Source organism: Palaemon carinicauda, chromosome 12, assembly GCF_036898095.1.
Source record: "Palaemon carinicauda isolate YSFRI2023 chromosome 12, ASM3689809v2, whole genome shotgun sequence".
Lineage (NCBI taxonomy): Eukaryota > Metazoa > Arthropoda > Malacostraca > Decapoda > Palaemonidae > Palaemon > Palaemon carinicauda.
Genome location: NC_090736.1, coordinates 85533032 through 85548031, shown reverse-complemented (window position 1 = coordinate 85548031; position 15000 = coordinate 85533032).

The window sequence follows — 15000 nt, the reverse complement described above, 5'->3', positions numbered from 1 at the left end:
TACAGATACTGTATGTAGGGAGGGGTCCTACAGCCCTTTCATCTCACCCAAAAATAAATTTTTCGCTTCGCTCAAAATCCGTTTTTTGGGCTCAAGCCATGTCGTCCTGATGGAAGTATACCAGAGCATTATTGTATTCTGTGGATTCTCAGAACGTGCCGTACTCCCCTGAGGTAATTTTTCCCGGTCGACTAGACATAGAGACCTAAGATGTTACTGTTATACATCTTTTCAACTAACCATAAACCATGTTAGAGCTTCCTGCCCCCTACAGGGAAGAGTCCTACTAGACTCTGGAAAAGTCTCGAAAAGTACATATACCTATGTATGAATACCAGGCAAGCTAATATAGTGGTCTCACCCTATATTAAGTAAAGCATAGTTTGTAAAGAACCACTGCGTCAATATGAAATATCGACCAGTTCTCCGCACAATACTTGTATTGGACAAAGGTTTATATCCGCATAGGAGGAAACTTGTAAAACCGCCACCGTCCCCTTCTGGGACGGAGTCTTCCCGATAAGGGAAAGCATAAACCAATGCAACATAGCTTGCATACAGGAACAATCTATTAGAATTATCCCAGATAAATATACATAGAATGAATGCTCAATTATATCAATAAATTGACACAGGTGAAGAAGATGCAAGGTTCTCAAGAACAAGTTTATTGATAGACAATAAACAGACAGGTTAACAACAATTATATATATATATATATATATATATATATATATATATATATATATATATATATATATATATATATATATATATATATATATATATATATATATAAGAAGAGGATAACCAAAACTTTAAGCATAAGTCTGATAGTAAACAGAAACTTGTTTATCTGAAAGAAAAACATTAGTGCCACTTTTAACATACCGAGGTATGAAGGTCAGAAAGGTCTGTATTACTAATCAGTTACATTAGCGTTAGAAACGCTCGGCACACATGTCTGCACTTATGCTAGGTTCACCTTTAGAAGTGGAACAGTCAACGTGGGCACCTCAGTGCCCTCACTTAGTTTGTAGCACAGAATGTAACTACACACTCACCCTGGAATTAATTGTCCCAATTAAAACCACTGTTCCTCGCAGAGTTAAACAGCAGGGTTAACGACGCAACCCACTGCTACCACAGAACTCTTTAGTTGCTCCACTTGCTTCGCATAGTGGCGAAAGAACACTCTGGAAGACTTCCAGCCAGTGTATGAACAGAGATGTTCAAAATCCATACAATTAAGGAAATTTAAGGATGAAGCAACTTTCCTCGGATCGTGACCTGCGGGTGTACTGTCAGGATCCGCTCTGCGAATAAAATATGCGATTTTCGCCCTGAGTTGATTCAGTCATAAATTTGAGCCTGATGTTTCTCCCCTGAATAGTTGACCACCCTAGAAGTCTGAAGTTCTATGAAGATAGACCTTTAGGCATTCTACTGGACATAGAGATGCATCTCCTTTCAGAGGGCAGATTCTCCAGGGACCCCACCTGTTGGTGGGTAACTCATTCTTGGTGAGAAACAAAGGATCCGGAAACAGGTTCAGTTCTCCCCCATCCGGGAACTGAACACGACCTTCCTCTCTCGAGAGGGCTACAATCTCACTAACCCTGGCCCCAGACGCGAGTGGAAATAAGAAAATAACTTTTTGGGTCAAATCCATTAACGCACCCTCCTCATTGCTCCACAGAGAAGCGAAATGAAGAACTTTGTCTAAAGACCATGAAATGGGCTTCGGAGGTGCTGAAGGTCTGAGCCTAGCGTAGGCTTTCAGAACTTTATTGCCTTCTAATAGATTTGCACTTATTTTCCTCTAGGAAGTCTATGCTGGCTTCCGAAATCCCGAAACGCTTTCTCACCGCTAGGGAGAGAAAATCATGAGCTGCAGGATCCGGGTTTTCTGTAATGAAGCGCAGACAGAAGACTTCTGGACTCGCTGGGTCAGAACTGGATCTGGTAGCGGTAAAAACTTCAGTCGTAGTTCCAATGCCAGGGGGAACCACATGCTGTTCGACCACTTGTGGGTCACTATTGCCGCTACCCCCTTGAAGGATCTCAGTTGTTGAGGACCCTCAACAGAAGGTTGTGAGGAGGGAACAGATAAATCCTGGACCATCTGTTCCAGTCGAGGGACATCGCGTCCACTGCTTCCGCTAAGGGGTCCTCGTACGGGGACACGTACAGGGGCAACTTCTTGTTGTCTTTCGTCGCAAAGAGGTCTATCTGCAGTTCTGGGACTTGTTCAGAATGAAGGAGAATGATCCTGCGTCTAAGGACCATTCCGACTCTATCGGTGTGAACCTGGATAGAGCGTCCGCTGTCACATTGCGGACTCCTTGAAGGTGAACTGCCGACAGGTACCACTTCTTCTTTTCCGCCAATCGAAAGATGGCCAACATCACCTGGTTGTGAGGTGGTGACCTCGATCCTTGTCGATTCAAGCATCTCACAACTACCTCGCTGTCCATCACCAACCTTATGTGGATCGAGTGACGCGGGGAGACTTTCTTTAAGGTAAGGAACACTGCCATAGCTTCTAGAAAGTTTATGTGAATGGTCTTGAATAGCTTGGACCAAGTCCCCTGGACTTTTTTCCGATGAGTGACCTCCCCGTCCCTCCTTCGAGGTGTCTGGGTGAATCGTCACCGATGGGGGAGGTGGCTGAAGAAGAACCGACTTCTTTAGATGTCTGGCTTGGGACCAAGGCCTGAGTAGAGTACATAGCCGAAGCGGAACTGGTCTTCTCAGATCTCTTCGCGCGTTTGATGCATACCTTCTCCAAACTCCGGTTGCATCCTTTAGCTGTGCTCTTAGCACTGGGTCTGTCACCAAAGCAAACTGGAGAGAGCCCAGTACCCTCTCCTGTTCGCGTCTTGATATCCTTTCAGAATCTAGAAGTCTCTTGACAGAACCTGCTATCTCCTTCCTTTTCTTCGCCGGGATGGAGAAACGATGTGACATTAAGTCCCAGTGGATTCCCAGCCACTGGAACTTTTGAGATGGAGAAAGTCGAGACTTTTTTCTGTTGATCTTGAAGCCTAGATACTCTAAGAACTGGATCACTTGACTGGAAGCTTGCAAGCATTCTGTCTCGGATGCTGCCCACACCAGCCAGTCGTCCAGGTAGGCTACTACCTGAATTCCCTTTAGGCGTAATTGTTTGAGAGCTACGCTCGCAAGCTTCGTGAAAATCCTTGGGGCTATATTTAGCCCGAATGGCATGGCTCTGAAGGCGTATAGTCTTCGTTGTAGCTTGAACCCTAGGTAGTGGGAGAGTCGACGGTTGATTGGAACGTGCCAATAGGCGTCTGACAAGTCTGTTGAGACGGAATATGCCCTCTTGGGCAGTAAGGTCCTCATGTGTTGCAGTGTTAGCATCTTGAATTTGCAATTCACTATGAACTTGTTGAGTGGCGACAAGTCCAGAATGACTCTGAGCTTTTCCGAGTCTTTCTTAGGAACACAAAATAGCCTCCCTTGGAATTTGATGGACTTCACCCTTCGGATCACATTTTTTCCAACAGTTCTTGAACGTACTCCTCCAGAACGGGGGTGGGGTGTTGGAAAAAACCGAGGGCACGGGGGTGGAGTGCTGTACCAGCTCCAGCCCAGTCCGTTCTTGAGTAGGCTGTGGGCCCAGGGATCGAAGGTCCACCGATCCCGAAAATTCTGAAGTCTCCCTCCCACCGGCATCATCTCACTTGGACTGCCGTCCTGAAGTCTTGCCTCCCCGACCGCGACCGCCCCTGAATCCCCTTCCCCTTGAGGGGCGCCTAGACGAGCCTCTGGCTGCTCCTCTAGGCTTTGTTCGAAAGGAAGTAGACTGCCCTTCGAACGTTGGGGTGAACACCGTGGACTGTATCGACACCGCCTGGGGTACCCACTGGAAAGTGGTCGGGGTTTGTGCCACCATCTGGGGCACTGAAGGCATCGGCCACTAATGTTGCTGTTACTGTTCAACTGGCTTGGCTGGCCGAGACGGTAGCCTAGGCCTTTTAGTCATCCTCTTCGGTTGGGGACCCTCATCCGGGGAAGGCTTTCTCTTAATAGACAGGCCCCACTTTTGGAGAAGATTTCTATTCTCCGTGGCGGCCTTATCCACAACTTCTTTGACCAATTCATTAGGGAAAAGGTCTTTGCCCCAAATGTTGGAGGAGATTAGTTTCCTTGGCTCGTGCCTCACCGTAGCCGAGGTGAACACGAACTCCCTACAAGCTCTCCTCGCCCTGACGAAGCTGTAAAGATCCTTCGTCACTGTGGCCAGATGAATCTTGGCCACTACCATGAACATTTCATGGACCTTGAGGTCACTTTCCATCGTCTCAAGAGTAGTCTGAAGAGACATTGAGGCAGCCAGTCTTTCTTTTGTCTCGAGCTCTCTCCGCAAAAGAAAGTCAGACAGCTTAGGGAGGTTCTCACTGAACTGACGTCCGGCAATATCAGCCTCCAACTTCCCGACTGAGAAGGTAAGATGGACGTCCTTCCAGTCCTTGTGGTCCATGGGTAGGGCCAGCGACAAGGGTTTACACTCCTCCAGGGAGGGGCAAGGCTTGCCAGCCTCGACTGCTTTTAATACAGCCGCAAACCCTTTCTGCAAAAAGGGGAAGGCTCTAGCAGGAGAGGACACAAAGGAAGAGAGCTTCTTACTCAATGCAGTAACTTTTGAGTTTGTGAAGCCCCTCTCTTTCATTGAAGATGAAAGCAAAGCTTGAGCCTTAGCATGGTCCATCACTATGACCTCCTTCGGCTCTGTCTTCTCCTTTGAAGCTGGTTCCTTCCTCAACCGGACATAACAGTCCGGATATGACCCTTTGCTGGTCCAGAATTCCACTTCCTCAAGGGGAACTGAACCCAGCTTATCCGACATGACGATCTTTCCAGTCGTCATCGGCATGTGCTCGGCATATCTCCACGGGTTAGCATCTGAGCACAAGGGAAGGTCTTTCACATTGAGCCTTTTCTGGGGCTCACGTGATGCTGCAAGCTCCTGCATCCGCAGTTCCATTGCAGCCGCCTTCTCCATATTCTCCTTCTGCATTTGTTGGATCATTCCAACAATGGAGGAGAGTGCCTGTCCCAGCTCTACTGGGAGAGCGGACGATGTTGAGGGAATAGGTTCAGGGATCAGAACCGGAGCAGCTGACACCTCGTTGGCTTCTTCCTCTACGAAGTCTGGGGCTTGATCTTCATCCTGGCCTCCTGCCAGGAGGTCTTCCTCCAGACGCTCGGACACGTCTGACATCCTGTCGCCCAACTGGATGTCTTGCACGGCGACCGCCACTTCAGCATCCACCTGGATCTGAACTAGGGGGATCTCCTCTTGAGGCTGGGGAATCACTGCATCAGCTGATGCCCTAGGGAAAAGGTAAACCCTCATCTTCTCACTTGGAAGATAAGGTCCAGAGGTGTTCTTCTGGAAGCCTCTTACCCAGGTGCGAAGCTTCCCCCTTGCTATATCCTTTGATTCCGCTGTCCTAGGGGAATCAAAAGCTTCAGTAATCAGGTTAGAGCACACGGTACATACCTGGGGGTCCCAATACCGCAGCTCACCTTTGAAAACAGCGCATGCTGCGTGTCTCCTACATAATCCATGTCCGCAGAGGTTCTTACTGCGGACGTTGCAGAAAGCACTTCCGCACTTCGGACGTACCTCCTGCAAAGAGAAGAAAATTTCCATGAGTATCAAGTGAACTATGTATCACTGGATATGCACAGTTTAGCATAACAATTCAGAAAGGAAAGACACACACTTGTGTTTCCCTCACAACCAATTGTTGCAGCCTTCCAGATAATAAAATCGAATGGTTAATCTTTTCTAGAATAACCAATGCCAAGTTTCCAGAGGAAACAGGTGGAGCTCACACCTAAGCAATGATTTTAAAAACCTGGATAATAGACAAGAAAGAACTCACTTTCTTATCTGTAAGGCAACAGCAAAGGGCTGTGCAAGACAACACAAAAGTGTTAGAGCACACAGTGCTGTACCAAAACTTATACTATAGTTTTCCTCTTACAGTATATGTTATACTGAGGAATACTGCTACAGTATAGGAGGTTATGTGCCGGCCGGCACTTGCCGGCCGGCACACACCATAACTAGCTTTAAAGTATACTACTTAACAGCTATAAGGCGGCAGAACGCTGGTTCAAATGCATGTGCCGGCCGGCAGTTACTGCCGGCCGGCAACAGCCCATATCGGCTACACAAGGTAGCACCCGGCTGCCGGCCACACTCTTGGCGACCGGCAGACAAGGGCCGGCAAAGGTACACAAACGATGCCAGCCAGCAACAAAAGAACCAGAGGACTACGACTGCCCGGCTGCCGGCCTCATAGGCCGGCAGCCGGGTCGGGTACAGCACTAGAAGAAAACAGAATGGATGCCGGGATAAGAGCGTAAACAACCTCCAAGCCCGGCAATCCGAAAGAGTGCATATAAGGAAGGGGAAAATCTAATTCAGGCTTCCTGACCAATGCCGTCTGACTCACAGGCAGGCATGGATGAGGGACCAAGGGAGGTCCGGGCAGCACTCAAGCAGAAGACCCTTGCCGGCCGGCAGACTCTGCCGGCCGGCAAAGGACTGAGTCAATTCCACATCCTAACCTATCCTAGGTCCAGATGTAGAATGACGTACAGTACTGTAATGGCTAGGCCATTACGGAGATAGAGGGGGAAGGGACAAAAGAGGGTCCTACCAACCTTGCTTTAGTGAAGGATCACCCGCGGCCAAGAAAACTCATCTTAGCCTAAGGGAGATTCAGGAGGGAGGCCAGCAATACTTGCCAGCTCCCAAAAAACCAAAGCAAGGAAGGTGTTGCTACTCCCAGGGAAAGAATCTTATCCTCCCACCGAGAACAGCAACAAGGACTAGTCTGCTAGATCACAAAAGAAGGAATCATCTCGTACAGAAACCTTCGGTAGTGACCTAAGGAGGCTAAGCCTCCTATGTCTGTGTCAGGCCAGCGAGGGAGACTCTACCCCAAGCCAGACGAACGTAGACTCAGACTAAAAACTCTGTTGTTCTGTTCCACTCTGAAACCAGACTTACTGGAACAGGAAGGTACAGTAACACCCCAGTATAGTTTTATCGAAAGTTAATTCAGATAAGCCACCTAGGGATAAGCCCAAGGCTTAAACAGAGGGAAAGGGATTGCATAACTTCTCCGAAGAAAAGAAAGCAACCGGGGAGTATGAGAAAGTATACTAAGGCTCCATAAGCAACTTAGCCTAGGCACCAAGAGAATCGATTACCTAAATCACCGAAACTCACTCGTATACTATCTTGGAAATATTCAACATAATCTTAAATGTATAAAAAACAGCCTAAAGCTTCAATAAAATTCTAATACACTCGGAAAACCAAAATCATGCAGAAAGTACAAGGACCAAACGACTAGGCTACATGGCCTAGCTTAGGCCAGAGTTGGCGAATACTTCGCCAAAATAATACAAAAGCACGAAAGGAAATCCTATGTAACGCTAAATAGCTAAAATTTATTAAAGCAAAACAACCGGGAATGTCGCTCTGGCTAACTAAAACTCATACCTAGCGAGCGACAGCGTCCACGACGCCTCCGGTAGGCTACGGCTCTTGTAACAAAGATTAAACCTATTAATCACTTAAAAATTTACCAAGAGCCTACATTTATACATAAAAGAAATGGTACTCAACTTATCAGAGGCCGACGAAGTTGGAGAAGCCATGAAAAGCTGAATAAATCCAAGATTTGCGAGAAACACAGGAAAAAACACCGAGTTGTTAAGCTACGCAAAAAGGAATACAGATGGCGCCAGGATTGGCGCCAGGCACGCTTACGAAACTGGAGAATAGGGAGCCTTGGGAGCGGCTCCCCCTTTTTCTTTCTCGTTTTCGTTTCTTGCCAATTGACCCCTCGATATGTAATCTCTGTTTAGGGTGCAGATTGCCATGTGGCGTGTCAAGAATACGTCCTCTGATATGTCGCGATATCCCTTTCAGTAGGGATATTCGCTCCAGGAGTTAGAATTCTGGGTACCTTAAGGTAAATTCTCTGGGAATATCGCCGTAGTTGTAATATACCCTAGGAAGCTACCCTATAGGAACTTCCATCAGGACGACATGGCTTGAGCCCAAATATATATATATATATATATATATATATATATATATATATATATATATATATATATATATATATATATATATATGTGTGTGTGTGTGTGTGTGTGTGTGTGTGTGATAGGCGGTTTATATTAGCAATTTATGTTTGCCAACGGTTTTATAAGCTTATGAGCAACCATGTGAACTTTGGGTTTGGAGAAAATACCTCCCTATATCTCGAAGAATTCACTTTGCTGCAGGATGACGGATTGGGTTTAAGGTCTATTCTGTTTATCCCCACGATCCCTGGCGGATAATCTTACTGGAAGTGGTATGGATCAGCAGGGGTCACTTGCCTTAGTTAGATGGACACTGGATATCCTTTGATGAATCTAGCAAATGAAATCTCTATGAATTTAGTCAGTCTATGTAAAGCCAAAATTACAGAATGCTCCTAGTCCTGGGTGTAGCGATGTGCTAAGAATCTCAATGTTTATAGATAAACACAAATATTTCCAAATGGAATGTTAGAACCATGATTAAAATAGGGAAGTTACAGCAAGTGGAGAATGAATTTATTGAATATAATTTGGAAATCTTGCCCCCAAGGCAATATATATCTATTCAGGAAGAACTGATGGATGTGGAAGTAAGGGGTTGGAATGATGATGACACCAAGAGCAGATGAGCCATTAAGTGAGTGGAGATCACTAAATAGCAGGATTTTACTTGCAAAGTTTAAATCAAAATACTGTAATATGAGCATTATAATATGTTTTGCACCAACAAATGATGCCCCTGAAGAAATGAAACATGAGTACTATGAAGAACTGCAAAGTGTAGTAGATGAGATACCAGAGAGAAATATGAAAATTGTGATTAGTGACTTCAATCCTTAGGTTGGAAAGATTAATCAAAGTATAGAGAATGTGATGGGTGTTGAGGGACTTGGCAAGTTTGCAAATGATAATGGAGTCCATTTTATAAATTATCTTTCAACAGACAATCTTGTAATTATAGGTACTCTTTTTTAGTACAAGAACATCAACAAATATACATGAACCCCACCATGTGGTAGTTACAAAAATCAAATAAATCACATAACCATTAATAAAGAGTTCAAGAGGACTCTGGGAAATGTGGAAAGCCATAGAGGTGCAGATATTGGTAGTGATCACCAGCTTCTCATTGCCACACTGAAATTAAAGCTGAAGGAACCCAACGGAAATGTAGATAGAATGCCTAGATTTGATACAACTAAGGTTTTAGAAGATGATCATAGAGAAACCTTTGTAATTGAATGTAGGAATCGATTTGCAGTCTTAGAGACTTAAAGAGAAGAGCAGACAATCAACCAGGACTTGTGATATCAACAACAATTATCAGTCTGTTGATGATGAAGCTTTGGGACATAGATAAAAGTAGAAAACCATGGATATGTAATGATACTTGGGATACTATAAAAAGGAGACAAAAACGGAGATTGATTGTTGAAAGTTTTCGCGGACGTAATGAAAATTCCAAGGTAGAGCATGCTAAGTATTCCAGTATTAATAGTGAAATAAAAAAAAAAGCCAAGAATGACTGGAGAGAATATTTAGTCAGTAAAGGAGATGAGACTGACAAAGGTATGAATTCAGGGAGTGGCAATGGTGTGAAAAGAGCTCATAAAATTATTGATGAAATCTCGACTGGGGCAAAGATGTAAAAGCATATACCCATCAAAATGAGAGATGGATATGTTATAACAACCGAGGAGTAAGAAAAGCGAAATTGAATATGGGGGAATAATTTGATTGATATAGGAGAAGCTGAGGAAGTTCTTGACGTGCACATGAATGAATTCAGTGTGTTTGAAGTCGAAGCTATTCTTAAACAAAACTCAAGAAGTGAAAGCCCCTGGCTACGATGGAATTACTGCTGAGATGATATTGGCCGAAAATAAGTGACTACCAGAATACCTACAAGATTATTTTGTAGAATATGGCGTGAAGAGGCAAAACCTGATGAATGGGAGCTAGGATTGTTTGTGAAAATGGTAAAAAAAAAAAAGGAGAGCAGATTATTTTTAATAATGACAGAGGCATCACACTTACGTCAGTCGTCATAAAAATATCGGAACAGGACGATTTGGCCCTAACTCTTTGGCACTGACGATTTGGCGCCGCCATTTTGGCGATAGACAGTTTGGCACTCATTGTTTTGGCGATGAGCTGTTTTGGCGCCAAGAAACAAACTTAAGGACCATCCGGAAATTTTTGTCTCGTTTAGTGATCACCTCATTACACCAAAGGCTCGTCTGATTTGAGAATTGTAATATTAAACCAGTTATTACGATATTCAAGTCTTGTTTAGTTATCATATAATTTTACCAGTGTCTCGTTTAGTGATAAATGAGATGTCTGCAGAGTTGCAACCAAAGGGCATTTATTGTGATTATGAATAAGCAGCTTTTTCTGCAATGACAGAATGTTTTCCGGATGTGGAGTTGGAAAGCTGCTTCTTCCAGTTTGCACATAATATTCATAAGCACCTGAAACAACTTGGGCTCCAACATTTGTATAATAATGACCCCGACTTTTCAGTAAAAGCCAAAATGATCGTTGCTTTATCTTTTGTACCTATTTCTCACATGGATGTTTACATCGATGCTTTGCCACAATATTTACCTGATGAACTCCGGCCGTTAATGAACTGGGTAGAAGATAGTTATGTAGGAAGACCTCTGAGGAGGTGAAATGGCCTACGTTCACCACTTTTTCCTACGCAAATGTGGAATATATATATTCGAACGATATTAGGTGAGGACAGGACAAACAATCATGCTGAAGCTACGCGCAGGAAAATCTATGCAGAACTTGGAATGAATGAGCCACCCAGTGATATGGAAATTCATCGATGGCATAAAGAGAATTCCGAAAGGACGCGATTCTTATTATGAACAACTAATGGCTGGGAATCCTCCTGCTCGAAAAAGCTTAAAATACATTAAGACTGATGTACGCATTTTAGCTATAGTACAGCAGCTTGATTCACGGGAACCACTGGAAGACTTACGTGGTTTGGTATATAACTATGAAATGCATTAACATGTTGGTGAAAATATTTCCTTTTATTTCATTTTTTGTAGCATTTTAATACTGTATTGCTGAAAATAAATAGAACTTTTTTATCTTTGTTTTTTTCTACCCATGCAATATATATAATCTCACACGTATATATATATAATATATATATATATATATATATATATATATATACATACATATATATATATATATATATATATATATATATATATATATATATGTACATATATATCAGGTCAGAAAATTTTCAAGCTGGCGCCAAATGGGCTAGCGCCAAAATAACTAGCGCCAAAACCATTTAGCGCCAGAACGGCGGCGCCAAATCATCGTCGCCAAAAGAGCGGCGCCAAAACGTACTGGACTCTAAAAATATATGGTATGCTTATTCTAAAGAGGCTAGAGAGAGAGATTTGTGAAAATCTGAGACATGAACAAGCAGGATTCAGAAAAGGTAGAAGTTGTACTGACCAAATTCTCATTTTAAGACATGTTGTACAGCAATGTGTAGAATATAGGAATCCACTTTTGATGGCATTTATAGGCTATGAAAAAGCCTTTGATAGTGTGCACCGGCTAATTTTGTGGAGATTCCTACATTATTATGGAGTTCCTCTCAGGCATGTTGATTTAATCAAGACCTTTCCTGATCATAATAAGTGCAAAGGTAATGTGAGTGGAGTCTTATCAGAGTGATTTTCCAGTGAACAGTGGAGTACTCCAAGGAAACCTGTTGTCACCTCTGTTTATCCTCTTCATGGATTTTGTAATACACAGAACGGTTGGATATGGTGGAGAAGGATTGGAATTCATAGGTATTAGGAAATTAGCTGACCCAGAGTATGCTGATGCCGCTGTTCTTATTAGCTGAACACCACAGGATTAACAAAGCATGCATACAAGAATGCATGAAATATCACATGAGGCTGGGCTCAAGATAAATAGAAGAAATAGTCATGATGAGAACGGAATATGCACTGGAAGATGAAATAACAATGGAAGGAGAGAGGATTGATGAGGTAGAATCATTTAATTTTCAAGGAACTATGATCTCTAATACAGTTTCTTTAGATTTGGAGTTTAATGAAAGATTGAAAAAGCAAATCAGTTAATTGCTACGTCAAATATTAATTAGAAATCAATCGCCTGAAATCACACATAAAAATTAGGGTATATATCAGTTTAGCTAGATTGGTGTTACTGTATGGACACACGTCATGGTATGGCAATGAAAAACATCCAACAGATTTTTCATATTTGAGAACAAAGCCCTCAGAAGATATTGTGAGTTAAATAGCAGAACAGGATTAGAAACAAAACTTTAAAGAGAGAATACTCGAGTGCCATATGTGTATGAGATCATGGTGAAGGGCAAATGGAGATGGTTTGGTTATTATACTCTTTGCACTCCCCAAGAGATTAGCTCACCAAACTTCTAACTGTGATGCACAAGGCACTAGAAGAGTTGGCAAACCCAGACCTACATGGCTAAGGTCTATGAAGCGTGGAGTAGAAGATAACGAAAGAATTAGTATTGGTTTAAAAGCTCAAGATAGAGACGACTGGCGAAAACTAACTGAGGCCTTTTGCGTCAATAGGCTTAGGATGAGATGATGATGTTGACGAGGATTATATATATATATATATATATATATATATATATATATATATATATATATATATATATATATATATATATATATATATATATATATATATATATAAAACAGCACCAATATTTATGCTGCAAATCTATGCTAAGTTTAGGTATAGTTACTAGTAAATGGTATTTAAGTTGTAGTTGCTGAGACTGATATTTCAGTAATTTCAGCGCTGACATTAATAAACACTTGTCATTTGTTTGTGTGTATCTTTTATTTTTTACTTATATGCAGCACTGCTCTCTAAATACCTGCCGACCCACCTAATTACACACAGATGACCATCTTCAAAAAAAAAAAAAAAAAAAAAATTCCGAAAATTTTCATCATAGAAAAAATTTATTGCATCTGTTTTAAAGATTTTCTTACAATATTTATTCTCGATTTTTTTTTACATTCCTTCTACATTTTTTTTTCCAATAATGTTCTTTCCTTTTAAACAAAAAAATTTGTCCATTGCTTCCAAAGATTCTTTTCCATTTTTTTTAAATTATTACCTCCCCCCCAAAAAAATATCTCAAAAATATTATTCTCTTCCATTTTTTTTTTATATTAAACTCTTAATTCCCTTTGTAAAATGTTCTCCCCGTTCCAAAAATGTTCTTTACAACTTTTAAAAAGATTTCTTCTCTTCACAAAATATTGTTCTCCCTTCTTTCTATATGACTTCTAGTATCCATTCTCAGTAGAGTTTAATCCCTTCAGAAGCTTACCGCAAAAACGTTCATCATTACGTCATTGTGGCAGATTTCTTTGGAAACAAGTTGCCTTACCATCTTTCAGTTAATATTCATGGAAGGCCGTTGGTGTATATAAGATTTCAGACAGTCGACCTTTCAGGTGGAGCTATTTAGATACCTGGGATCTACTATAACTCAAGCGGGAAGATGTGAGGCTGAAGTTAGGAATAGTATAAAAACAGCCTGACGGAAATGGAGAGGGCTAGCAGGAGTGGTATATGATAGGACAATGCCAGTCAAGCTAAAAGTCAAGATCTATAGCACAGAAATAAAACCAGTGTAAATGTATGGATCGGAAACGTGGAATCTAAGACGAAAAGGGGAAGCAAAGCTTGAGACAACAAAGAATGCCGAGGTAGATTATGGAAATATCACTGCATGAAAGATTGGAAAATCCGATGTAATAAGAAGAATGACAAGCGTAGTAAAGATTACAGAATGATAAGAGTGCCCCGTTGTGTGGGCACAAGTTGAAGATGGATGGTTGAGAGGGAGTGAGGGAGACTTGGGAGGAACCTGTTATGGGGAAAAGATCAGTCGGGAGGCAGAGAATTAGATGGTGAGATAAGGTGAAGGATACTATGAAGGGAAGAGGTTTGGTGTGAACTATGAGTACTCGTTTTCTTTGAAATACTGTGAATCTTGAGTATCCATTTTCTTTGAAATATTGTGAACTATGAGTACACGTTTTCTTTGAAATATTGTGAACTTTGATTACCCGTTTTCTTTGAAACATTGTGAACTTTGAGTACCCGTTTTCTCTGAAACATTGTGAACTTTGAGTACCCGTTTTCTTTGAAACATTGTGAACTTTGAGTACCCGTTTTTCTCTGAAATATTGCGAACTTTGAGTACCCATTTTTTTTAAATATTGTGAACTTTAAGTACCCGTTTTTCTCTGAAATATTGCGAACTTTGATTACCCATTTTCTTTGAAACATTGTGAACTTTGAATACCAGTTTTCTCTGAAATATTGTTAACTTTGAGTACCCGTTTTCTTTGAAACATTGTGAACTTTGAGTACCCGTTTTTCTCTGAAATATTGCGAACTTTGAGTACCCATTTTTTTTAAATATTGTGAACTTTGAGTACCCGTTTTTCTCTGAAATATTGCGAACTTTGATTACCCATTTTCTTTGAAACATTGTGAACTTTGAATACCAGTTTTCTCTGAAATATTGTTAACTTTGATTATCCATTTTCTTTGAAACATTTTGAACTTTGAGTACCCGTTTTTTTCTGAAATATTGTGAAATTTGAGTACCCGTTTTCTCTGAAATATTGTGAACTTTGAATACCCGTTTTCTTTGAAACATTATGAACTTTGAGTACCCGTTTTCTCTGAAATATTGTGAACTTTGATTAGCCGTTTTCTTTGAAACATTGTGAACTTTGAGTACCCATTTTCTCTGAAACATTGTGA